Source organism: Mustela nigripes, chromosome 5 (genome assembly GCF_022355385.1).
Source record: "Mustela nigripes isolate SB6536 chromosome 5, MUSNIG.SB6536, whole genome shotgun sequence".
Lineage (NCBI taxonomy): Eukaryota > Metazoa > Chordata > Mammalia > Carnivora > Mustelidae > Mustela > Mustela nigripes.
The window spans coordinates 56,935,877-56,960,348 of NC_081561.1; the positions used below are offsets into that span (position 1 = coordinate 56,935,877).

Consider the following 24,472-nt stretch of genomic DNA (forward strand, 5'->3'; position numbering starts at 1 on the left):
TACACAGGTGCCCCCAGAAACCTTATTTTTTTTTTTTTTTATTTTCAGCATAACAGTATTCATTATTTTTGCACTACACCCAGTGCTCCATGCAATCCGTGCCCTCTATAATACCCACCACCTGGTACCCGGACCTCCCACCCCCCGCCCCTTCAAAACCCTCAGATTGTTTTTCAGAAACCTTATTTTTGAAAGTGCTAAATAAATGGTGCTACTTTCCTCTAAATGGTAGGGACCATAAGCAGGATACATGACTCTTGTTGGGGAGAAGAGAACCAGGCTGTCTGCCTGCTCTAAGTTGAGGTCTTTGGTCATTGTTCCCACCCACCTTTCTTTTCTGCTGAATGAGCCACATTGATCACAGCCTCTCTGCCAGTTAAGGACCTGGAGACTTAGAGTCGGGAGACGTTAGCTCAGGTGGGTCCCAGGTGCGTCCTGTATTGCTGAGCTACCCCAGTCTTCTTTGCTAGTACTTTAGCTTCATGGACTCCAAAGAACTGGCTGACCAAGTGTTTTTGAAACCTCACATTTTCTGCAGTAGGTTGGGGAACAAGTCAGTATGCCAGGCTCTTTTCAATCTTGTTTTAGGATCCCAGAGCAAAAGAGCAGTTGTCCTCGCCACAGAAATGGGTATCAGCAAATGCTCCGTTCTGTGAAAGCCAATCGAAACCGTGGTATATTTTATTCTCCAGGTTTACCTAGGCTTGCTCTCTTAAAAACAAAGTTAAAAAAAATCCCTTTGAAATATAAAGAACTGTGCATGGCAAAACCATAGACATCCATGCAGACCAGTGTGTTTATTTTTAGATGAACATCAGCCTGGCCAGCACAGCAAAGCAACTGTCTAATGTCCAAACTATGGCCCTGGGAATTTCCTCTAACAAGGCTGTGTTTCCGTGCATTGTTACAGTACAAAGGGCAGGAGGCCTGAGTGGAAGGCTAATGGTAACCCCGCCCAGCGAGAGATCTGGAACCTGTCATTCCCTCAATCTACATGGTCCTTAGTGCCGGGGTCAACATGAAGGTCGCCTGCCAGCTCTGGGCAGATGCAAATGAGTAGACATGTATGATTATTTCATCTAAAAATATCCCAGAGACCCGTGAGTCCATTTCAAAAATAAAGGCTCAGCTTTCTATCAACAGCCAAGGATCTAATCCTTACCCGGGCCATGAAGTGGATTCTGGTCTAGCCCAGAAACAGGGATGTCATTCAAAGGTTCTGCATTTGACTGCAATTAATAAAGGGGTTGTCAAGCATATTGTAGTACAAAAGCATCTGTGCCGCATACTACAGCCACACACACACACACACACACACACACACACACACACACACGGAGAGCAGGTATCAGATAGTTATCTGAATCACCCTGATCTTTACTGCTCTCTTAGGCCAGTTTCTGTTCCTTAATTTATCTATCTGTGAAATGGGTGCAACAAACCTCATGTCCTATTAGTTTTGGGGAGAAATAAGGTACAGTATTACAAATCAACTGACTCAAACTAGACTTCTGCTAAAAGTTTTACATTTGGGGCCTAATATGCTTGGTGCACCTTACAAGAAATTACTGTCAGAATTTTGACCATCAAGGCTATGGGGGGGATTTGGTTGTTGCTGTTTTGAGGGTTGCTTTTTTGTTTTTGTTTGTTTGATCTTCTATTATTGTTATTGTTATTATTGTTATTATTATTTGCCACTATAAAGAAAGAAACCTAATCTGTGACTTCATTGGCAGACTTTGCTAGTCGAGTTGTCATGGCATTGCCAAGCTGTCCCTGCTGCTGGGGAAGGTCACTGCATTAGACTCAAGGTCACAACACTCAGGGTTTTATCTGGGGGTCACTGCGGAAGATGAAGGGGTAGGTCTCAGGTCAGCGTGTAGCGGCCCCTGCCCACTCTCTGCAGGGTCTTCGACCTGCATTCCAGCAGCCTGTGTGGGGATGGGGCCCTGGTACCATCAAAGGCCAGAGGGGCAAGGGGACCGCACTTACACAGGGCAGCCCTGAGCTGGGATTGTAGGACTCTGTTAGTAGGTGGATGTCCAAACCCCTTCAGGTCTGCAGATGCAGGAAAAGGTGTTGTAGCCCTTTGAAGAAAATGCAAGAATGTTGTTAAAAACGCCTTTATGGATTGTTTTGTTTGCAAGTGTTTATTATCAGACACCCCTCAGGGGTTCACAGGGCAGGTTGCAAATGTCCGAAGTGGGGCCTGGGAATTTCCTTCTACAAAGGCCCTGCTTCCTCTCTTTGTTAATCCTCAGAGAACAAGTGGAAGCATTACTAGAGATCCTGACTTAACCCCTTCTCCTGTCCACCGCGCCTGGGTCCCCACTTCACGGAACAATCAAACCTCCATCCTGTTGAGGAGCAGAGAGATCTCAGGGTGCATGGGTGTGCACTTGTAGGGTTGTGTGTGTGTGTGTTGGTGAGAAATAGATAATAAAGCACAAAGCATAGCATTTTAAAAGCTTTCATTCAGTATCATAACATGCGCCCAATCATGGTTTAGACCAGGGAAAATTTCTACATTCTTTACCATATATGCTTCTCTATGAAAAAGGCTGATCTAGTTCTAGTTTCCTGTCTCTGGAGCCACGACCCTTCTGGAATGACAGTTGCTGTTCTCTTTTTGGGATCCACTTACTGCCTAACGTGGAACACCACGAATTGAAGATCTTCCAATCAACCCAGTGGTTTTATGCTAAGACCTAAATTCTACTGGGCACCAAGGAGAAGTAGACATTCTGCCTGCAAGAAATGTCAAAAATATGTAAATTTTACAGATATATACAGATCTGGCAAAGAAGCCAGATAACTGTAGAGTCTAAGTTTGGGGCGATCGGAAGAGATACATGAACTCTCACCCAGCTGAGATTCTAAATATCCCCAGAGACATTTTCAGTGTTTCCTTTGCTCACAAATCTCCAAACACCAGCATGAGTGAGTGCATGAGTACACATAGACACACATACGTGCATTCATGCGCACCCACACACACACAAACACACACACACACACACACACACACACACACGCGCACATATCAGTCCCAGGAAATAACTTTGCCTTCCCAGAGTAAATAACTCCCTTGCTTTCTCACACCAACTCCATGAAAGGATCAGCTTCAACACCCACCTCTTCCTCCTCCTTTCCTGTCTCCAGAGATGACCTTTCCCAAATCCAGAGCTCTGCTCCCCTCCCCTTCCCATCCCCCCCCACCCCCAATGGCCTCACTACTCTCCTCTCTGATTGGTTCTTTCCCATTATCCTCGAATTCTACACAGGTCCTTCTCATTTCAAAACGATAGGAACAGCAAATCTTCCACAATCCCATATTGCTCCTCCATCTTCTTTTTCTTTTGCCAAATATATATATATATATATTTTTTTTTTTTTTTAAGTGTTTTGCCGGTTTCCAGTCCCTAGTTCTTGATTCTGAAATTTTAGTTCTGCAGCTCTTCTTTTGATTTTTTTTAAAAAAATGTTTTCTTTATTTATCTGACAGAGATCACAAGTAGGCAGAGAGGCAGGCAGAGAGAGGAGGAAGCAGGCTCCCTGCAGAGCAGAGAGCCCGATGTGGGGCTCGATCCCAGGACCCTGGGATCATGACCTGAGCTGAAGGCAGAGACTTAACCCACTGAGCCACCCAGGTGCCCCTGCCAAATATATTTTTGAAGAATTTTGGTCGTGTCCACCTTCATGTCATCACCAAGCACTCAGCCTGCAAACCACAGGGTTCTGCTCCCCCACCTGCGCTCCCCGGTACATGCTGGAGAATGCGCTTGCCCAGACTCTCTCTAACCTCCATGTCCCTGAACCCGTTGCAGTTCCTTGCCCATGACACCTGTTGTTGATTACGGCCTCCCCCAGTCTGGTCCCTGCTTGCTGGGACCCCACAGTCTCCCTCCTCCTTCTCTTGCTGAGCCTTCCCCGTTTTCTTTGTAGGTCCTTCCCTCCTGCTGTGCCCTCCCCTTCCTGATGGCTGTGATCTGGACCACCTTCTCCACCTGTACCACCTCCCTGCCACACTCTGTTCCTCTGTCTAAAGTCCTCTTTTCTCCTTTCTCTGTCAACTAAACATGGGTCCTCCAGACCCCGTTTTAAATGTTCACACAGCGACTTGATTTGGGGCCCCCCCATCCATGTGCAGAACTCTCCTCTCTTCCAGCTGTTCGCACAGCACTTCCCCAAGCCTCTGCTAGAGGCCTTGTGTATTTGCATTCGCAGCAATTGTTCTCCTGCATGTTCTCCCAGGAGTCAGGGATGCCATCTTATTCATCTTTTTATTCCTGGCCCCTGGCATGGTACCTGGCACAGCAGGTTTTCAATCAATGTTTGATAGAAAATTGGGAAAGAAGTATCCTTTCACAGACATTTTGGTATAAGCTTATCCCTGAGTTTGAATAACACCTGTACTGTTATGCGATGGCTGTATTAAGAAGCCTTGATATTTTAAAAAGATTTATTTGTTTATTTATTTATTTGACAGAGAGATCACAAGTGGGCAGAGCAGCAGGCAGAGAGAGAGAGAGAGAGAGAGTGAGAGTGGGAGAAGCAGGCTCCCTGCTGAGCAGAGAGGCCAATGCAGGGCTCATCTCAGGACCCCAAGATCATAACCTGAGCTGAAAGCAGAGGCTTAACCCACTGAGCCACCCAGGTGCCCCCAAGAAGCTTTGATTTTAATATAATTTTTTAGAAGATTTATTTGAGAGAGCGAGAGAGGGGGGGGGGGCAAGGGAAAGGAAGAGAGATAATCTCCAGCAGGCTCCCCTTTGAGCATGGAGTCCAATGAGGGGCTCAATCCCAGGACCCCGAGATCATGACCTGAGCTGAAATCAAGAGTCGGACGTCCAACCGACTGAGCCACCCAGGCACCCCTCTTTTAATGTAATTTTTAAAACTAAGCTATGCACATTTAAGATACTAACAATACTTCACTTTTTCTCAAAACTGAAATCACAATTCTTAACACTTCTTATCTGAGGTTTCAAACCCTGTTTAAATGACAACTTGGACTTCATGTTGAATTTAAATTTCCCCTTGGGGAGAGTTTCTGATTGTGTCATGAATGACAATGTATTTTCATGCACCTGAAGTGGGGTGGCCATGTCAGAGCAGGACCAAGAGTTTGCCAAGGTCACTGCTGCTTCGCTGGGAAGCGGGTGTTGTGTAAACTGCACCTGCAGAAGCCAGAGATGGATTTGCACAGTTGTCTGCAGGAGGACTGGGGAGGCCCCAGGAGAATGAGGCTGAGCCCAGGCCGTGCAGAATCCAGCCGACCTGCAGTCTTCTGGCAGCTTGCAGGGCAGGTCAGCGCTTCAAGGACAGAGCCTGAGGTGGCCCAGCTCTGCAACCTCCCTGGGGCCAGGAGGAGAGAATAGGTGAACAGTTCTCTATTTTCAAGAATCTCAACCCTTTAAAAATCTCTGTATTGGGTTTTTGTGATAATGGGTGTAAAATATTAGCACGAGAGAACTAGCCATCACCCGCAGACAAACGGAATGGAGCACGGATCACAGTGCAGATTGCCGGGCCCTGCCCAGACCTATTCCCACCTGTGTGGGTAGGCAGGTGGGAACGGGGGCTGGGAAGGCGGCAGTCTGCAGAGTACGGGCTTTTCAAACAGCACATGAGATGAGGCTTCTAAGGCCTGATGCACACTGAGCTGTGCATAAGTCACAATATTTAGAAAGTATCTGCCAGCTTGTGTTGAGAAAAGCGCTGACGCTGATGGCATAGGGGGCCCTCCCTGCATTCCTCTTGTAGGTTAATAGTTTTGCCATCTGGGCTCATCTTTGCAGGGACCCTCTTCCTATCAAAGTTGCAACCCTTCTCTGAGCCGCAAGTTTGGAGGAGAATCCTACACGGCTTTGTACCATTGCTCATACTATCACGTGTTTAACTTTTGGTGTGTTTATGTCGTGGCAGCTTGTTCAGGGCACAATGGAGTGCAGGGACAGGAGCCGCATTTGGGGTTCAGATTCTGCCTCAAATTCTTCCATTTGTTTGCCCTCAAATCTGTATAGGGTTTTTTTTTAAAGATTTTATTCACTTACTTGACAGAGAAAGAGATCAGAAGTAGGCAGAGAGGCAGGCAAAGAGAGAGGGGGAAGCAGGCTCCCCGATGAGCAGAGCCCCCAATGCGGGGCTTGATCCCAGGACCCTGTGATTATGACCTGAACCAAAGGCAGAGTCTTAACCCACTGAGCCACCCAGGCGCCCCTAAATCTGTATAGTTTTTAAACGAGGCTTGGCAAATTGATGGACTGTTCTAAGCCTCCCTCTCTCAGATGGGAATAGCTAAGGAGTTCATAGAGTGTTGTGAAAATTAAATGACATCGTGCATGACCCATTTCTTTAAAGTGCTCAGCCCAGCCCCTGTGGTGGAGTTGGTTCTCTCCCAGAGGCAGCGATTAATAATAAAAACAAAAGTATCATCGATGGACTCTGGCAACTGAGGAACAGAGAGAATACATAATTTACCCGAATTTACATAGCTAGTAAGTGGTAGAACTCGGACTTGAACCCAGGTACTCTGGTGCCAGATCCCACGCTCTTGACCTCTTAGAGCACCTCCGATTGTGCGCTCACCATTCGTAAGCACTGGCCTACTCTGTGCCCAATGCTATGCTAGGTGCCAGGCATTCCACAATAGACAGATGGGGTCCTGCCTTGGGGCTGAGAGTGAGGAAAACAGGGATCACACATAGACCATGCCAGCACAGTTCAGTAAGGGCTCTGACAGAGGGCTGTGAGGGGCAGAGGTGTACACACAACTAGAGGGAGTCAGAGACAGCCTCTTGCACAGAATGACCTTGACTCGGACCTTGAAGGACAATGGGAGTTAGACAAGTGAACATGGAGGAAGGAGGCAGTTCTGGACAGAGGCTGGAGAACACAGTGGTTGCAGGGCACTGAGGGGCTTCAAGGGGAGAGAAGAAGATGAGGACAAAGTGGCAGAGGGAGGTAAAGCTGGATAGGTAGGCAGAAGCCCTACGGTTAAGGGTTTTAGCTGAAGGTAATTTGTCATTTGGAGAAAAGGAAAGACTCTCCATGAACTAAGCCAGCAGCTCCCCATCTGTCAATGTTTCTCTAAACAAACACGGAACTTTTGATTCAACAGGCCTCGGCCTGGGGACCAGGCAACAGTATTTTCCTCCAAAAAAAAAAAAAAAAATCATGTTCTATCTTAGTGCTTATTAAACTTTTGTGTACCTCAGAGTCACCTCGGAGAGCTTGTTTTAACGCTGATCACTGGGCCTACTCCCCAGGATTTTTGGAACCTGGAGGTCAGGGTAGTCTCAAGAATTGGCATTTCTAACAAATTCCCGAGTGGTGTTTGTGCTACTGGTTTGTGGTCCTGTAGAGCACAATCTCCAATCATATAGTCAAGAACTTAGGTTTAATTACTTATTTGTGTGATTCTTTTTTTTTTTAATTAAATTCAATTTAGTTAACATATAGTGTTTCATTAGTTTCGGGGTAGAGTTTAATGATTCATTAGTTGCATATAACACGCAGTGTTCATTACATCATGTACCCACCCTAATGTCCATCACCCGGTCCCCCCCTCCCCCCCCCCCCCCCCCCCCCGCCACCCTCAGTTCCTTCTTTATAATTAAGAGTCTTTTAATGGTTTGCCTTCCTCTATTTTCATCTTATTTTATTTTTTCTTCCCTTCCTCTACGTTCATCTGTTTTGTGTGATTCTTTTCTTTTTTAAAGGAAAGGTTTTGTGTCGTTCAAAGATTTTATTCATTTATTTGTCAGAGAGAGAGAGAGCACAAGCAGGGGAGGAGGGAGAAGCAGGCTTTCCACTAAACAAGGAGCCCAAAGCAGGACTTGATTCCAGGACCTTGGGATTGAGATCTGAGCTGAAGGAAGATGCTTAACCAACTGAGCCAGCCAGGCATCTCTGTTTTGTGTGATTCTTCAGCTGTATTAAAATTTGAAAATTCCTGCAAGGAAGAATGACTAAATCTTTTACCTTCTTTTCTCTAATGTTTCTTTAACTTTTGAATATTTCTGTAGTTGAAGAAAATTTAATCCAAATATTCCTGAAATTCTGGTTGATTTTGATCGGTAAGTGCTCAAAATATGGTGACTTGTAGGTTTCATTGGAATTTCAAAAATCAACCTTTGAAACTTCTATTTGCAAAGCAGGAAGTCGCTTGTGGCCCAGAGCAAACACTTCAGGTGAAGGGTTTGCCCGTTTGGAGGCCTTTAGAGTCTCAGCTTTTGAGCGTGTTTCTCTGCCTTTTAAAACAGTGTGATTCTGGGGCGCCTGGGTGACTCAGTGGGTTAAAGCCTCTGCCTTCGGCTCAGATCATGATCCCAGGATCCTGGGATCAAGCCCTGCATGGGGTTCTCTGCTCAGCAGGGAGCCTGCTTCCCTTTCTCTCTCTCTACCTGCCTCTCTGCCTGCTTGTGATCTCTGTCAAATAAAAAAAACAAAAAACAAACAAACAAACAAACAACAAAAAAAAAAACCAGTGTGATTCTGAGTCTTTACAGAATGGGCTGTGGATGTGGAAATAGGCAATTGGTGTCTTTGAGTGTGACCAGCTGGCTAAGAGCAACATATATCCCGATGGTTGTTATTTCCTCCTTGATAGATAAAGCAGGAAGAGGCTGGGAAACGCAAAGTCACCCCAGACAAGGGATCCTTGAAAGGATGGATGGAGAAGAAAGGATCTTGGAAGCTTCATGTTTCTCTTCGCTTACCAAACCAAACCGAAAAACTTACCTTTTTAAATGTCATAGTCACAAACTAAATTTTCCACACCAAAGATTTGGAAGAAAAAGATAGATGTGAAAAATAGTAAGTGGCCTTAACCAGGCCTTAACCATGATTAACACGAGTGATGGATCCAAGTGAGAGTCCAGGAGCAGAAAAAAAAAAACAAGTTTCTGTGAGGGTTTGATGACCTATCCAGTAGCTTAAATTCCTCTATCTGTAGTATTAAAATGCAAACACCATTCTGGATATCTGGGAACATCTGGACATCCTCATCCATCCAAAGCAGATTCAATTCCATTAACAGTCTCTGTTGCAGATAGAAGAAATGGGCTAAATGTGTATTTCAGGATTTTTTTCGATCCTACCCAATTTTGCTCCTGAGTTTATCAATGAAATACATTAACTCTGCCTTCCGTATCCTCCCAACAAAATTCAACATTTAATGAAAGTCACCTTTGAGTTTTGAAACGATGAGTTCGAAGGGAACTTACTAAAAATAATTGAAATTAACAGCAATTGTATAAAAAGGAAATAAGCAGAAATGACTTTCATTGAGCCCAAGAAGCAATGAATGTGCTCTTTCTCCTCATTTATTTAATTTCTACATAGGGATTTTAGTTGATGTCCCCCAGATTTATCAGTGTGGTTGTCTACTCAGTTGCTCTGAGCTCCCCCAAGCCCTTGGGGGAGCCAGTGCCCTCGCATTTCCTGACGTCCCCACCACACCTTTGTGCTACCTCGGTCCCAACCCCCGCCTGCACTCAACCCAGACAGGTGGACCTTGGCCAGTCAACATGCATGAAAGCAAGACTTCCACCCTTACAGGTAGAAAAGCTCACACACATACACATACATGCATACCTTATTGCCCTTACTCTGCTTTATGTTGCTCCACAGCATTTTTGCACATCTGATATATAACTTATGTTTACTGTCTATATTACTGGCAGAAAAGAAATGGCGGTGTCAAAGGCTAACTGGAAAACCATAGTCCGTTAAGTCAACAGAGCACGAGCGGGTAACATGAAGCCCTCGGTTGCCCCCCACAGGGCACAGAGAGGCAAGGAGGTTGATGCTGGGGTGTCAGAGAAGCCTGGCAAACCCTGTGGCTGAGGTAGAAGGAGTTCCCCAGAATTAAGCAGAGGGTGGAGGACCGTAGCCTGGCAAGGAAAGTAGGGAGCAAATACCTGGCTCCCCTTTCTTTCCATCCTGCGTCTCCTGCTGGGATCTCTCCCCTTCCCGTTCTTCTCATTGCCCTCCAAGATGACAAGGCACTGCAGGATGTAGGGTTGGCCTCCTGGCCACAAGAGCAGGGGAGAGAAAGGTAGAGGGGGAAACCTGGAAGTTTGTCAGCACTCTTGGCCAACAAGATCATAAGCTCCTACAGGACCCCTGTTTTATTTATGGCTTATCTCCAGCAGGTGAGTCTGGAACATTGGTTTTCATCAGTATTTGCTGAATGAATGAATGAATGAATGATGCATGGGTTTAGAAGAAGCAGCATGCGCAAGGAGGATCTGAGTAACACGGAGTGTGTGAGGCAAATCCACACACCATCGCTATTACCATATTTAAATCCATCCTTGCTCATAGTGCTTTCATGGGAAGGGATATTTTGAAGGGCAGGCAAACCTGGAAGAAAAGAACGAGAGGATACCTGGCATCTGATTGTACGCATATTATACTAAGAAGTTATTCAAAAGTTCACTTTATACATTTCTAAAATCTTGTTCGTCGCGCAGCTAGGTTTGACAAACGAGGGATGGTCCCCTGTGCTGTCCATCCAGCAGCACAACAACCATGATCTGAAGGTGATGCTCTGGGATCCACAGACACTGCTGTCCTGAATGGGGTTCAGCCCCAGCCAACCCCACCCCAGGCAGGACACAGGGCCTCAGACATGAGGCAGTTCTGTGTTCCATCCTCTCCAAATCAACTCTAAGACAGAGTTTTGTTCTCCCCCCTCTTTTTTAAAATATAAATTCAATTAGCCAACTTACAGTACATCATTAGTTTCAGATGTAGTGTTCAATAATTTACCAGTTGCGTAAATACCCAGTGCTTATTACGTCACTAAATACCATCGCTCAGTTACACCATCCCTCCAACCCCCCCTTTATTTGATTCCTATGGTTAAGAATCTCTTATGGTTTCTCTCTCTCTCTCTCTGATTTCTTCCCATTCAGTTTTTCCTCCCTTCCCCTATGATCCTCTGCGCTGTTCCTTAATATCCCACGTATGAGTGAAAGCATGTGCTAATTGTCTTTTTCTGCTTGGCTTATTTGGCTCAGCATAATAGCTTCCAGTTCCATCCATGTCGATGTAAATGGCAAGAGGGCATCATTTTTCATGGCTGAGTAATATTCCATTGTGTATATGAACCACATGAGATGGAGTTTCTAGTCTGTAACATGGGACAACAATTGCTCCTCCCTCACAGAGTTTTGAGACTTGCTCAGGGCTTGACCCTCACTGCCTGACAGGGTATAAACAGTAGTAACCAGAAGGATCATTTCTTATGCAAGATGCAGTCTTTAATCTCAGAAGTGGAAACTCGAAGGCAGTGCAGAGGCTCGGCTTTCTGTGCTGGAGCCATTCCTGCATGTTCTTGATTAGAGAGGGGGTCAGGAGGTAAGAGGACGGCTGGCCCTAGAGGATGGCTTCACCCCGGGCCCGGAGCAGGACTTCCTGCTTCCTTCCTTCAAGTCAAGTGAAGTTGAAGCTGGTGTCCCTTCTGACCCCTGGTCAGAGTAGCACACCGCCCTTTATTTTCAGGTGGTCTGGGGAGGGGGGATGCTCAGAACTGTGCTGAGAAAGAGGAGTGTGTGGCTCTTCCTTCCTCTGGCCGGAGAGCAGCCTCCAAATGGAGCTGAAGTGAGAAGCAGGTGAGGACCTCGGGGAAGGGGAAAGGCGAGGTCAGCTTCCCCTGGAGGAGATGGGAAATGCCTTAGTGAGTCTTGGGATTCACATGGGCTTCCTTCTCCGGCTCTCCCCCACTTTTCTTTGCCAGTGGCTTCCTCTACCTCCTTTGGGGTCTGTACCCCTGAAAGCACTGCTCCAGGTTAAAGAGATGAGGCTTGTGAATAAAGAGAGGAGCGACCCTCAGACTCCCAAGTTCTCCCAGGGTTCTGTGAGGACCTTGCAAGAGACCCCCTGAAACTGGGGGCCCCCGAGGGTGGCATGTGGGGAGAGGATCCCCTAGTTGCCGGCAATAAGGTGGTGTGAAATCTGTAGAGAATTTAAAATCGATAATAAAACCAACTAAAAGACTTTTAAAATATTATCACTGCATGGTAGCAATTCCAAACGCTGTCAGTGACAAAATACTCTTCCTAGAAAATCTTTTGTTGGTCTAACTTCTAGACAAGGGCTGCCATCACTGGTGAATTTCAGCAATATAAACTCCTGATAATCAGACTTCTATTCCTTATTTTTAAATAAAGATTGTATCCTACACAGAAGTGAACCTGCTAAGGGCACTTGGGTGGCTCAGTGGATTTAATCCAATCACTTGGATTAAAGCCTCTGCCTTCAGCTTGGGTCATGATCCCAGAGTCCTGGGATCCAGCCCTGCACAGGGCTCTCTGCTCAGCAGGGAGCCTGCTTCCCCACCCCCCTGCCTGCTTGTGATCTCTCTTTTCCTCTCTGTCAAATAAATAAAATCCTTAAAGAAAGATAAGTTAGAATAAGCTTTTTTTAAAAAATAAAAAATAAATAAACAAGGTTAGCATGGTGGTTGTATAGACCAAGAAGCGGAACAGAAGCTGATTCAACTCTCTTATTTTTTGGAACCACCTGAAGTTTTTATTTGCATTTAAAATTTTAAACGGTGAAGGGCTTGCCTGGGTGGCTCAGTCAGTTAAGCATCCAACTCTTCAGCTCAGGGCATGATCTCAGGGTCCTGGGACTGAGTCCCACGTCGGGCTCTGAGCTCAGTGAGCAGTCTACTTGGGATTAGGTGTGCGTGCTCACTCTCTCTCTCTCTCTCGTAATAATATCTTTAAAATTTTTTAAAAATAAATTAAAAAAAAGATTAAAACCATGAAGTAGAATACAACCCACAAATTATACTCTTTTTCATTTGGCAGGTACAAAACTTACCTCCCCCTTATATGTTTTATTGAATTTTAATGTTTTAGAGTGAAATGTTTTCTTTTTTAGCCATTCTAAATCTGAATAATTTCATCAAGAAAATAAGGATTATTACTGAAAATAATGTTCTCATGTACAAGAGGGAGGAGTTAGTAAGAGATCTGGTGGAGATGTCAACTATGCTAGATACCTCCATGGTCCAGAATTCCCAGCACTGACTGCCACTTTCTTCATTCTGCTTTAGCAAAGCAGAGAAGTGGCGGGACGGAGGTGGGGGAGAGAGAGAGAGAGAGAGAGAGTGTGTGTGTGTGTGTGTTAGCAGGTTTAGGAATCCACTTCTCTTTTTTCTTGGTTCCTGGAAATTTTCATTTTAAACATAGGTCTCTGCTCAAATATTGTTCCTGTTAGTGCACATAAATAATCCCTGGTATCCTGGGCAGGTACCTGATGTAGAAGGTAACTCTAGAACTTGTGAAGGGGCAATATCGGAGCACTTCTAACTGACTAGCAAGTGATCCGTGGGCCAGAGGTCATTCATAAGAGTGCCCATATTTAGCAAGAGCTCAGCAGGTTCAAATAAACAGCCCCAGACAGAAGAGCACCTGAAGTGTGTACACGTATTGTCCCGTAAAGCACAAAGCCAGATCTTGATGGCCTGGATGAAAATGGAAAGTTGAATAGCGTTAGAGGAATTCAGGAAAAGACTAAAAATAATACGTGGTTTTTCCCTCTGTTAATGTTCCAGGTCAAATGAGGCAAATTTAAGGGGTGTGGGCCTGGAATAATCATGTAATTGTTGATATGTAGCTGTGTTCTGTGTGCTATGTATCAGGACTAAAAATAATTTAGTGGTCCCTAGAGGCAGACTTTAATTTGTAGAAGGCAATGTAGTTAGGAGAGGTTTTGAACTTGGAAACTTGGACCCCTCGTTGTCTGGAATGGGCCATTGGAGTTGTGGGGGGATGGGCAACTTCCACGAAACAGGGTGACTGTGTGCCCGACAGTAGTCCATTTCAAAAGGCAGTAGCAACCACCATGAGCACATTTCCCCTAATCTCTTACCCATCTCTTCCTGAAAAACTCAAAAAGTACAGGCTAGACCCCAGGGCACCCTGCCTTTGGGTTCACCCAACTCAACTACCAGGCCTACTAGAAGCTCGGACAGACTCTGAGTTTGCCATAACGGTGTGGGAAATGGGAACAGATCGGTGAGTAAACAGGGTGCCAAAGTGGTGCCGTATCCACAGCTTAGATTTGAGGAGACAGGAAGTTGATAAATCTATGCATAAGCCACTCAAAGTAAACAACTAAGGCTTTTCCCCAACACTAAAACAAGCAAGTTTTTTGAACATGAGCCATTTTCCTGAGTAATACGCACTATCTGGGAATTATGAGCCCTTAACATTTTCTTTAAAAGTAATTTACTACAGGGGCGTGTGGGTGGCGTAGTTGGTTAGGCATCTGACTCTTGATTTCAGCTCAGGTCATGAGCTCAGGGTCCTGGGATCGAGCCCCACGTCGGGCTCCTTGCTCAGCACTGCGTCTGTTTGTCTCCCTCCCCCTCAGCTCCTCCCCTTGGTTAGGCTCTCTCTCTTTCAAATAAATAAAGAAAATCTAAAAAAAAAAAAAAAAAAGTAATTCACTACAGGTCATTTAAAATGTGGTGTCCTCGGTCTAACCAGACATTGCTAAGCGTGGAGTATTTGGGTTCCCCAAAGCTCAGTCATGAGTTCTGTTGTTTTCTCAGCATTCCACATCTCTGTGCTTTTCAAAGGCACATTCTTCCTTTCCCCAGGGAGTTGAACTTAAGAAGTTTTGATTAATTTTCGTTTGTGCTTCATTTTCCATTCTCACCACTGCTACCCCCAATTTTATGCTTCTCCTCAGCGGGGCTGAATTTCAGAGGCTTTGTTGTTCTTCATAGACATAGGCGTCAGCCAGTCTTTCTGATTTCTTTCTCAAGCAAACACTGTCATTGTGCCTGGCATATTATGTATTCTTGAAAGGACATTTAAAAAGAATGCATTATTCTTTTGTAGATTTGGGAGAAGTGTTAGTCCAGTGACATAACTGTTGGGTGTGATGTAGAGCCAGGAGTGGTGACTCTGGGTGAGAGGTGAGATGTACACTTGTGTGGGGGGTGAGTGGTACCACAAAGTGGCCTTCTGTGGCTGACCAGAGCTGGTATTGTCCTATTAGTGCTACCTCCATATTGCAGGTCTTGGCAATTTTACTGAGCACCAGTTATGTGCCAGGGATTTCCAGCTCTACTTCAGAAATTACTTCCACTCTTAGGCCAAGATGGTAGAGTTCCTTCCCGTCCATGTAGGGGGACTTCTGTAACCCTATTAATAAGCAGGACATCATGCAGGGGGGGCATTATTGTGCACAGTATTAGCAAAACCATGCTGGGACTTTGCTTTTGGAAGTACTAGATTCCCCTGACGGTGTGTATCTAGACCATCATGTTGCCATTGACAGTACTTTTGGTTCATCTACATTCCAACATGTTAGAAAGAATTGCTTAACTTTCTCCCATGAAAGAGCATAGGTATTGGAAAAATTGGTCTACTTTATGATTTAGGGCATCATTTCAAGCACTAATTAAGTTGTGAACCGAGCATGATAAAGAAAAGTCTACAAATTTAACTCAAGTATAATATCGTCTCTTTCTCTACTCAGAAATCACCACTAATGCCCTACCTGTACGATGCACTTGTTCCAATTTAGAAGTAGGAGGAGAAGGATCTGCACAGTATCCAGTGGGGGTGAGGTGAGGACACGCCCCAGGACAAGTTGGTGAAAATTCTGCATGGGAAGATAGAAGGTCTAAATTCCAGTTCTGGCTCTGACACTGATGGGTGTTGTGACCTTGGTCACCTCCCAATGTTCCTCTGCCAATAGATAGTTGGGATGAATGATCAGTGGGCCCCCGCAGTATAACATTCTTTGATTCTTACTTTTCTCCTAGCACGTGTGACTCCTTCACTCATATTTCTCTAGTGGTTTTGGCACCATGGCTGTTCACCAGTCAACTTCAGAAGAAGTGTGGCCCTGAAAACAGTAGAGAGCGATGGCAACTGGATGGGAGTTGCCCTTACAGGGACAGGGTTTTGCAAATCCAAACTCGGGGCTGTCACATATTTGCAGAGGACACTCTCTGCTACCTGAGGTACCTGATATCTGCTGATGCAGATCAGAGACACAAGAAAGGAGCAGAGGTTAGAACAGGAGTGACTGCCCAGTGTGCATGGACAGAAGAAGATGTGCAATGTAGAAGAAATGCAGCTTCCTTCTACATAGATTTCTGCCAAGACCAAGATAGGAAGGGATGCACATGTCCTCAAATAGCCTGCTCTTCACCATGATGCCTACAGAAGTGGTGAGCAGAGCAAGGAGGGCTGAAGGAGGAGGAATCCATGATGAATTTAGTCAATCGATGACTGACCTCCTGTCCATCACAGCTGGATGTGTGGGTGACGTATGTCATAGTGGGGGCATCAGCAAGCACTTCCTGTTATATGAATAGCATGTCACCTGTGTGAACTGAGGGCGAACCTGAAGGCTGGGGATGACTCCCAGGCCATGGATGTCAACCCTCCCCAAGGAAAGGTCAATAAAGGTCAAAAGAGAGCTGTTGATGACACCTCTATGGAGCCTGGTCCTGAATCTGCCTCCATTTCCCCATGTGCTGTCCTTCCTTCTGGGAAAATGTAGAGAGTTAATGCTGGATGTGGAGTCCAAAACAGGGTTCCATATGGGGTGTGCTTTGGATTTCTGAGAGAAGCCAGAGCCATCTCTGGGAGCCTAAAAAGGAAGGTACAATGAGGCTGTCAACTGCATCTAATTGGTTCAAAAGATGGAAGTTTGGAATCTTCCATAGCAATGTAATATCACTCTCTGGAAATTATGTGCACAGAGAAGGTGTAATAACTCTGTTTATCTGTCTGTTGGTGGAATGGGCTCAGGAACAGTAAAGTGCAAATTAAACCTGAGAGGCTCTAGCTGAGTGCAAATATGACCAACTCCAATTATCAGAGACTCTGCCAAGATATACACACAAAAGATAAGAATAAGACCATTTGTATACTATAAAACTGCCCAATTATTTGTTGGTTCCTTCCTTGCATAAGGACAGGTCAGTGCCGGAGGGGAATTTTCCTGGCCTTGATATAGAAACACCAAAAGAGAGCTGACCCTGGGCTGCAGGGGGTCAAAAGGGTTACCCACATCTGGTTGTAGATTAAAAAAAAAAAAACAGGGCTTATCCTGCCAAGAGGTGGAGGTGGGAGGGTTTTGTAAATTGAACCGTTGCGCACTTTTGTATATAATTCTGCTGTGTATGTGCTAACGCTGTAACATACACGACTTTGTATGTTACACTTTCAAATACTGTTGTTTAGTGAACAAACTAGGCGTCTCTGCCCTCCAGGAGCTTTCATGCTAGTGAAGTAGATGGAAGGTGGAAACAGACAATAAACAAAACAAATAAGTACATTATAGGATATGTGAGGTCATATGCAATATGGGAAAAAAGTAGGGAAGGAGGATTGGGAAATATGAAATAAGGCATTTAGCAAAGCCCTCAGTAAGAAAGCGTTGTTTGGACAACGGTGAGAATGAGGTGAAGGAGGAAGGCGCAAGGATATCTGGGCAAAGAACATTCCAAGTAGAGAGCACAGCAAGTGCCAAGACTCTGAGCTGGAACTGTGCTCGCAAGGAGGCCAGCATGGCTGGAGGGTTGTGAGTGAGGGGACAGAACTAGGGGAGGAATCAAGGGAAGAAACGGTGGGAGGAGCAGAGGCACGGGGTTGGAGGCAGATGTTACAGGTCACTGAAGGGCCTTGGACTTGGACTGTGTGAGGTGAGTATAGGTTAACCTCACACAGTGTACCTTTTATGAAGACCATTCTAACTCTGGTCTTGCACAGAGACCAATTAGAAGCCATAATAATAATGCAGCCAAGGGATAATGATGGCTTGATGAGAATGATGTTAATGGAAGGGGTAAGAAATGCCCAGTCATGCACATATTTGGAAGGTAGAGATGATGGGATTTGATGACAGGGAGAGCTCAAGGATGACCCTCAGAGCTGTGGTCTGGGCAACCTGGAAGGATGGCCATGCCCTTTACTAAGATGGGAGAGATGGTTAGAAGAGCTAGTTTGGGAGGGCAGATCAGGACCTTAGTTTTGGTCACATTCAATTTGAGATCTTACTGAATATCCAAGCAGGCAGATATCAAGTAGGCAGTTGGATATGGGTCAGAAATTCAGGAGAGAGGTCCATGATAGAGACGTACATTTGGAAGTTACCAACACAAAGTTTGAAACCATGTTGGAACTCACCTGGTAAATTAGTATCAACAAAGTAGAGTTGCAAAGACTGAGCCAATTAGGACACTGGGACATTGGGACACACCAGTGTTAAGAGAGGGAACCAGCAATGGATGAGATGGAGCACTTTCATTTTCTTTTTGCTTTTATTGATCACCTACTATATGTCAGCAAGATACTAGTTGCTAAGCATACAATAAATAAGACTAGTTCCTGCCCTCAAGGTGCTTACAGTCAATGCATTAAAATAATCATTTGGATGCGTGTGGTAACTGCAAAAAAAAAAAAAAAAAAAGACATGGACCTGGAATTATGGGTCCAGGGAGAAGGAACGCTTGTCCCAGACTGGGAGGGATAGGAGGGTCCTTGGAAGAAATAACACCTATAGCTTAAAAGGAGACTACAAGTTACCAAGGTGAGCAAGAGGGAAGGGCTGGGCAGTGAAGCAGTCTGGAACATGCTGGAAATACATGTTAATTTGGTGCCAACATTTCTGCCTGAGAAAACAGCTCTGTGTGGAATGAGGGGATATGCTCAAGTCCTAAGAGACAGGTCGTGCCTACAAACACATATAACATGACTGGTGCATTAGTTCGTCTGAAGGCATCACCACAGTCTGGTCGAAGAAGCTTGGGTTTGACGTGCCACTGACTCCAACATCTTAGAATTCAGGAGAAGGGCCTCTGACACAGCCATTGGAAGCCTCAGCCATGACAGGGCAAAGTCTCCCCATCAGCAGCTAATTCTGGGTTGCAGCCGAGACCATATGGTGGTTCCATTTTTTATTTGTCTTTGTTTTCATTGTAAAGTGAGTGGGACCAGCACAGAGTGTTCCTAGCAACAAGCGGGACTGTGGGTGAGAGAGGAATTGCTCTTCAGGGAAGCGAAGGGACAGCCACCTTGACAACGCCCGGTTCCATGTCCGAGAGCCAGCTGTGCCCACAGCCCACCCACAACTCAACCCAAGCAGGAAATCTCAGAGCAGTGAGTCCTGGAGCTCACTCTGACCGGGGGTATTTCTTCAGGCAAGACCTTGGTATTTACAAAAAGAAGAACAAAAAGACCTGGATATCAAGCTCCCTGACATTGTTACTCTTTTTTTAAGTACCAAGGTCTGAGAACTTCTCTTTCTCCTCCAGTGCCTTCTAACTGGCTATGGGGCATTTAGTTCTATCCTACAATTTCTTTTCCAAAGAGGTCTTCCCCCAAAATTCTTTTAGTGTTCTTTACTACCACATTAATGTCCAGTGACCTCCTGGTTTTTCTTCATTCCTCCCCCACACAGCCGGTGTGATTTATCTACATTTATCCTAATCCACGCAAGTTATCCCCAAAGGAACCAATCTCATGCCAAAGATAAGACATATTTCACAGGCATCTTCAAAGGGCCAATCTCTGCTGAAGTAGAGGCAAACCTGGCAGAAAGCAAATCCATACAGGCAGCCGTATTATAACCGCAAAAATTTCCTTTCCATGGAGGTAAAAATAACCAACACCTACACACGCTCCCTGTGTGCCAGGCACTGTTACAAGCATTTTAATCTTCACAGGGACCCTGAGGTAAGTACTATTCTTACTCTAATTTTACCAATGAGGAGACTGAGGCATAGAAAGATTAAGTAACATGTTGAAGTTCCCCGGAGCTACTGGTGGGCAGATCCAGGGTCCATACTCTCAACCCCCGGCTCCTTAAGGTTTTCAAGACTTGGGGGATTTTCCACTATTTATATTTAATATTGTAGATTTTTTAAAAGGATTTTATTTATTTATTTGACAGAGAGAAAGAAAGAGATCACAAGTAGGCAGAGAGGCAGGCAGAGAGAGAGGAGGAAGCAGGCTCCCCGATGAGCAGACAGCCCGATGCAGGGCTTGATCCCAGGACCCTGAGATCATGACCTGAGCCTAAGGCAGAGGCTTACCCACTGAGCCACCCAGGAGCCCCTAATATTGTAGATTTTTTTTTTTTTTAAGATTTTACTTATTTATTTGAGAAAGAGAGTGAGAGAGAGAGCATGAGAAGGGAGAGGTCAGAAGCAGACTCCCTGCCGAGCAAGGAGCCCGTTGTAGTACTCAATCCCAGGACTCCAGGATCATAACCTGAGCTGAAGGCAGTCGCTTAACCAACTGAGCCACCCAGATGCCCCAATATTGTATATTTTTAATGTAAAAAAGAATCTGGGGTATCTTTGTCCATTTCCTATAGAAAAATAAGTTAATATCTCCAATATCTAGCATGGGAAATTATTTTGGAGTATTTCAGAATGCGATTTAAGCCATCTGGCTCTGTGTGTATGTGTTTTAATGCTCTTCCTCGTATTTTTGGCGGGGGGGCAAGAGTAGTATTTTATATAGACTCAAAAGATTTATTCTTCATTGTGATTCACCACGTTACTATTTTTAGCTTTTAGCTACAGACAACAGAAACCCCCACTGGAACTGGATTACATAATAAGGACTTTTACTGTGCCCTGAAAGGTAAATCCGGAGGTAGTGAGCTACCACAGTCGGCCTCACGTCCAAGCACAGGCCGCTGCCCGGCAAGGAGAAGGAGATGAGCGTGTTTTAGACCAATCATGATGCCCCCAGACCCTAGGGAGCAGGCTGCCTTCCGTGGGTTCCCCAGCCAGACTTTGGGCGGGCAGCAAGGAGGAAGTGGGGAGTCAGCGGGGTGGGCAAATACCACATCTCCCGGTGACAATATGGTGGGATTTCTCTGCCTTCAGTGCCCATGGGTCTTGGTCACGCCGCTGTGAAGAAAGAAGAGGCAGACCAGACGAAGAGTGGTGGGCAGCAAAGCAGAGTTCATTGAGTAAGAGCACAAGCTCCTGGAGAGGAAGGGGGGCCCCAGAGGGCTGCCCCTGGAGTTTCTAAGTTTACAGGTTTTTATGAGCTCTTTTGCAGAACTGTCTTAAGCAATCAGAGTGTGCTGAGTCGTGCCAGTCAGGGCTTTGGCCACGTATCTGTTTAACTGTTAGGTTCCTGTCTACATGCTGATGGTCTTTTTTGCTGACAGCTGGTGGCTTAGGTCTTCACTGCCCCAGGCCCGTGATATTGACCAATGCCTTGTGGTTAACTGTCTTATTTTAGGCCATTTTGCAGAAGTCATTTCTGCAAAGGCTGCAAAGCAAAATGCTAGTGCGCTCCTGTCTGAGCGGCAAACGGGTTGTCAGTGCTGTTTGATCTTAGCTGTCCTGGCTCTGTATTTTCTTGCTGGGGACCCTGGCCCTGACTGCCTAACCGTCCAACCACGTCCTAACCAGGACATGGAATGAACTAGAGAGTGTAGTTGAGAATCAGCCCCAGAAGTTCGAATGACATTGTGAAGGGTCATCCTCTTTTGTCTCTCTCTCAAGCCTGAGTACCACTGGCAGTTGTCAACATGCCTAAGGGTGAGAGCTTTGACCGAATGGAAAGGTGGGCTAAAAGGAGAGAGAGGTGGTGTGAAGCAGGACAAGAGTATGAGCTTGTAGGATTAGAGCCCAGGTCCCCAGAGAGTCCCAAAGAGTTCTTGAGCTCCTCCTCTCTGCCAGGATAACCACTGGAACCTGTAAACTCAGCAGGACGGGTATCCACTCTCCACTCTCACACAAAATAAACCAAGTCTCAGAGAAGCGTTGTAATGTGTAAAAGGCCTCATAAATAGAAACCTGTGGGGCTACAGTTTGAATCCCCGTAGTCTGACCCTGGAGTCCTTGCTCTGACGTTTCAGGGGTTTCTCTAAACACAGTCTGGGGACTGCCTGCATCAGACCCACCTGAACCCCTTACTTGCAAGGCAGATTCGTCAACTTCCCCGTGGGGCCAGGGTCCGGAGTAGGAAACTGACCGTTGCCCACACTAACATGTAAGAATGAGTGAACGATACTCTGTTCCTTCTCATCTGTGTTCTGACCTGGGGCAATCACCGTTTTTCCTTGTATCCAAGTTTCCTGACATGCAAAATGAGGATGGGTAGGTCGCCTCCAGCTAAAAATCTCTGATTACAATTCATCTTTAAACCCATCAATCTGATTGCAGTCTGCCAACTGGCCCTTTTCCATGTTTCTTCTTACCTTGAAATATTAGTGTTGTTATTAAGATGATGTTTTAAGCATCACAGTATTTGAAGCATAAATATCCATAGAGTTTTCCCAGAAATCTGAGAGAACCAGCCATCCCCTTCATGTGGCAGATTTGAAGGGCAGCTCTCTCTAAAGCCCAGGGCTAGGACTAATGACAGTTCTAGGTCTTCTCATACTCTGCTGCGTATTTTTTTTTTTTTTTAATTTTCTGACTTCTTGACACTGCCAGAGACAAGGACTCATCACTGTTTTCCTCCCACTCTGAAAACATAATCCAATTTAGTGAACATCTCAGAAGGTCTAAACAAGGCATCCTATACCACCCCCTTAGCCCTAACCCATTTGGGGTTTGCTTTGGTTTCATTTTCCTCATTTTTTTCTTTGGTAAAAGGAAAGCAAGGACCAGGGGCATTGGCCAAACAAGTCTGGCCACTCAGTGGAGAGGTTTCCAGATAAGAAGGATCTGAAGGACTTCCCATGGGCGTAAGGGAAATCGCACACGCCTTCCGGGGAAGAGGACCAGGAAATCACTTCTTGTTTTTCAAACAGCAGCGAGCCTCTCACGGATGGCGCTGTGAGGCTCGGAGGACCACAGCAGGGGAGGCGTGGGACAGCGGTGAGGCTGAGCTCGGCACGGAGCTGCCAGTCCTGCCTGAGCCCTCACAATGAATCCTGCTCGGCTTTGCCTTCAACGGGTATAGGTTTTCTTGGAGACCGTGGGGCAGATGGCCTCATAGGGGAAATCTGGATGGTTTTAGGCGTCTGATCAGAGCAGAAGACAGCCTGGGGACTGCGGTGGCGGACAGGTAACATGTCTTCTGCTGTGGTTCACCTCCCTCTGTAGCAAGACCTCAGGGGCACCTCAGTCACTTCCACACTTCTTTTAAGACGTCGCCCAGTTCTGATCCTCTTTGCCTGATTTCCTTCTGTGTGGCTGTGACATGGATGTTGCCTGCGTAAAGCATATAAAGCATATTTGGTCAAGAGTGTTTGCAGGCTGTTGGCCAAGTTGATGAGACTGTGTTTAGGAAGACTAGGTATCATGTAACCAACTGGCATCTTTTAAGGGTTTCCGCTATAATAAAGAGCTTTCTTTGTCTTCCCTTTTCTTTCTTACTTTCTTTCCTTCTTTTCTTTTCTTTTCCTCTTTCTTTCCTTTTTTTGCTTTTATTTTTTTGTTCAATGAATTTTCCCATCCCCGAGCCAGAAAATACCATAAAGACAAGAGCATTCATGAACGCTGCCCTGAGTGTGTCCATGGCCAGGCAGCCATGTTGTGGTTGTGTGCTGACAAAGCAAGAGGCTACACCGTGAACTCTGTCAGCTCCCAGGCATTCACCTGGACAAGGGGTGATCCCCGAAGTGTTCAGCAGTCCCTTCTCACCCATGACGGAGGGGAAGAGTTTACGGTCAGTGCTAGGAAGGAAGATAAGAAAAGTGCTGGCTTTGGGAGATGGGCAGACTTGTCTTGAGCGTTCTAGAAGGAGGAGAGTCTCTCTGAAGTGTGGCTTGCTTAAACCATGTTTTCTTATGCTTTGTAGAAAGCCAGCCCATGCCACTTTACTGGCACTCAGTTTTTCCTTTCATGAAGGGCTCGGGTTTTTGGTCTTTCATGTTCGGATGGTACCAGTAGCACATGAATATATTCCTGCTGTAACAATGTCTCATGCTCTCTAGTACCCACTCTTGGTGCTCCTGGGTGGCTCAGTGGATTAAAGCCTCTGCCTTCGGCTTTACGCTTCTTCTCCCCACAAATACCCCATCAATAGTGTGTCGTGCATCTTCCCAGTTATTTCTGTCTTCTCAGCTCTCAGGACAAGCCAGGGCACAGAGTACAATAAATTCCCACTGTCAGATTCATTTACCTCTCTTTAACAGCACCGTCTCTCACGCAAAGATCAAATGACAAAGGGAGGGTGCAAACAGCACTTTCAGCACTTAGACGAGTCTGAAAGAGTTGTACTCATTTTTATCATTATTACTTTTGTGTTGATTTTGGCCTCATCAAGTAATATTAATAATAGTTCCCCATGGATTAAACTCTAGATTTTCCAACTGGAGGTTTGGTCCTCTCTTGAAGGCCATCAAAGGCAGCCTTGTTTTGGAAATGAAAGATGAAAAAGAAAGGAAAGGAAGGGAAAGGGAGGGGAAGAGAGGAGAGGAAAGAAAAGGAGAGGAAAGTGAGTTAGGTAGATGGATGAACGGATAGCTAGGTAGCTAACTAGGAGCGACTGAGATTAAGTGG

General features: G+C 45.6%; 1 protein-coding gene across 6 annotated transcripts in view; it reads left to right on the forward strand.

The window, feature by feature from the left end:
- Positions 1-24,472, forward strand: part of ADGRF5 (adhesion G protein-coupled receptor F5) — a 97,148-nt gene that overhangs the window by 5,170 nt on the left and 67,506 nt on the right. For 4 of the 6 annotated variants that reach the window (XM_059400297.1, XM_059400303.1, XM_059400301.1 and 1 more), the window contains exon 1: positions 22,752-23,033. The exons of 1 other annotated variant lie outside the window; for it this stretch is intronic. The gene's annotated coding sequence lies outside the window, so the exon portion shown is untranslated. Of the gene's footprint in view, positions 1-22,750; positions 23,034-24,472 lie in introns of those variants that run through there. One more of the 6 variants, XM_059400302.1, reaches the window with a different exon arrangement.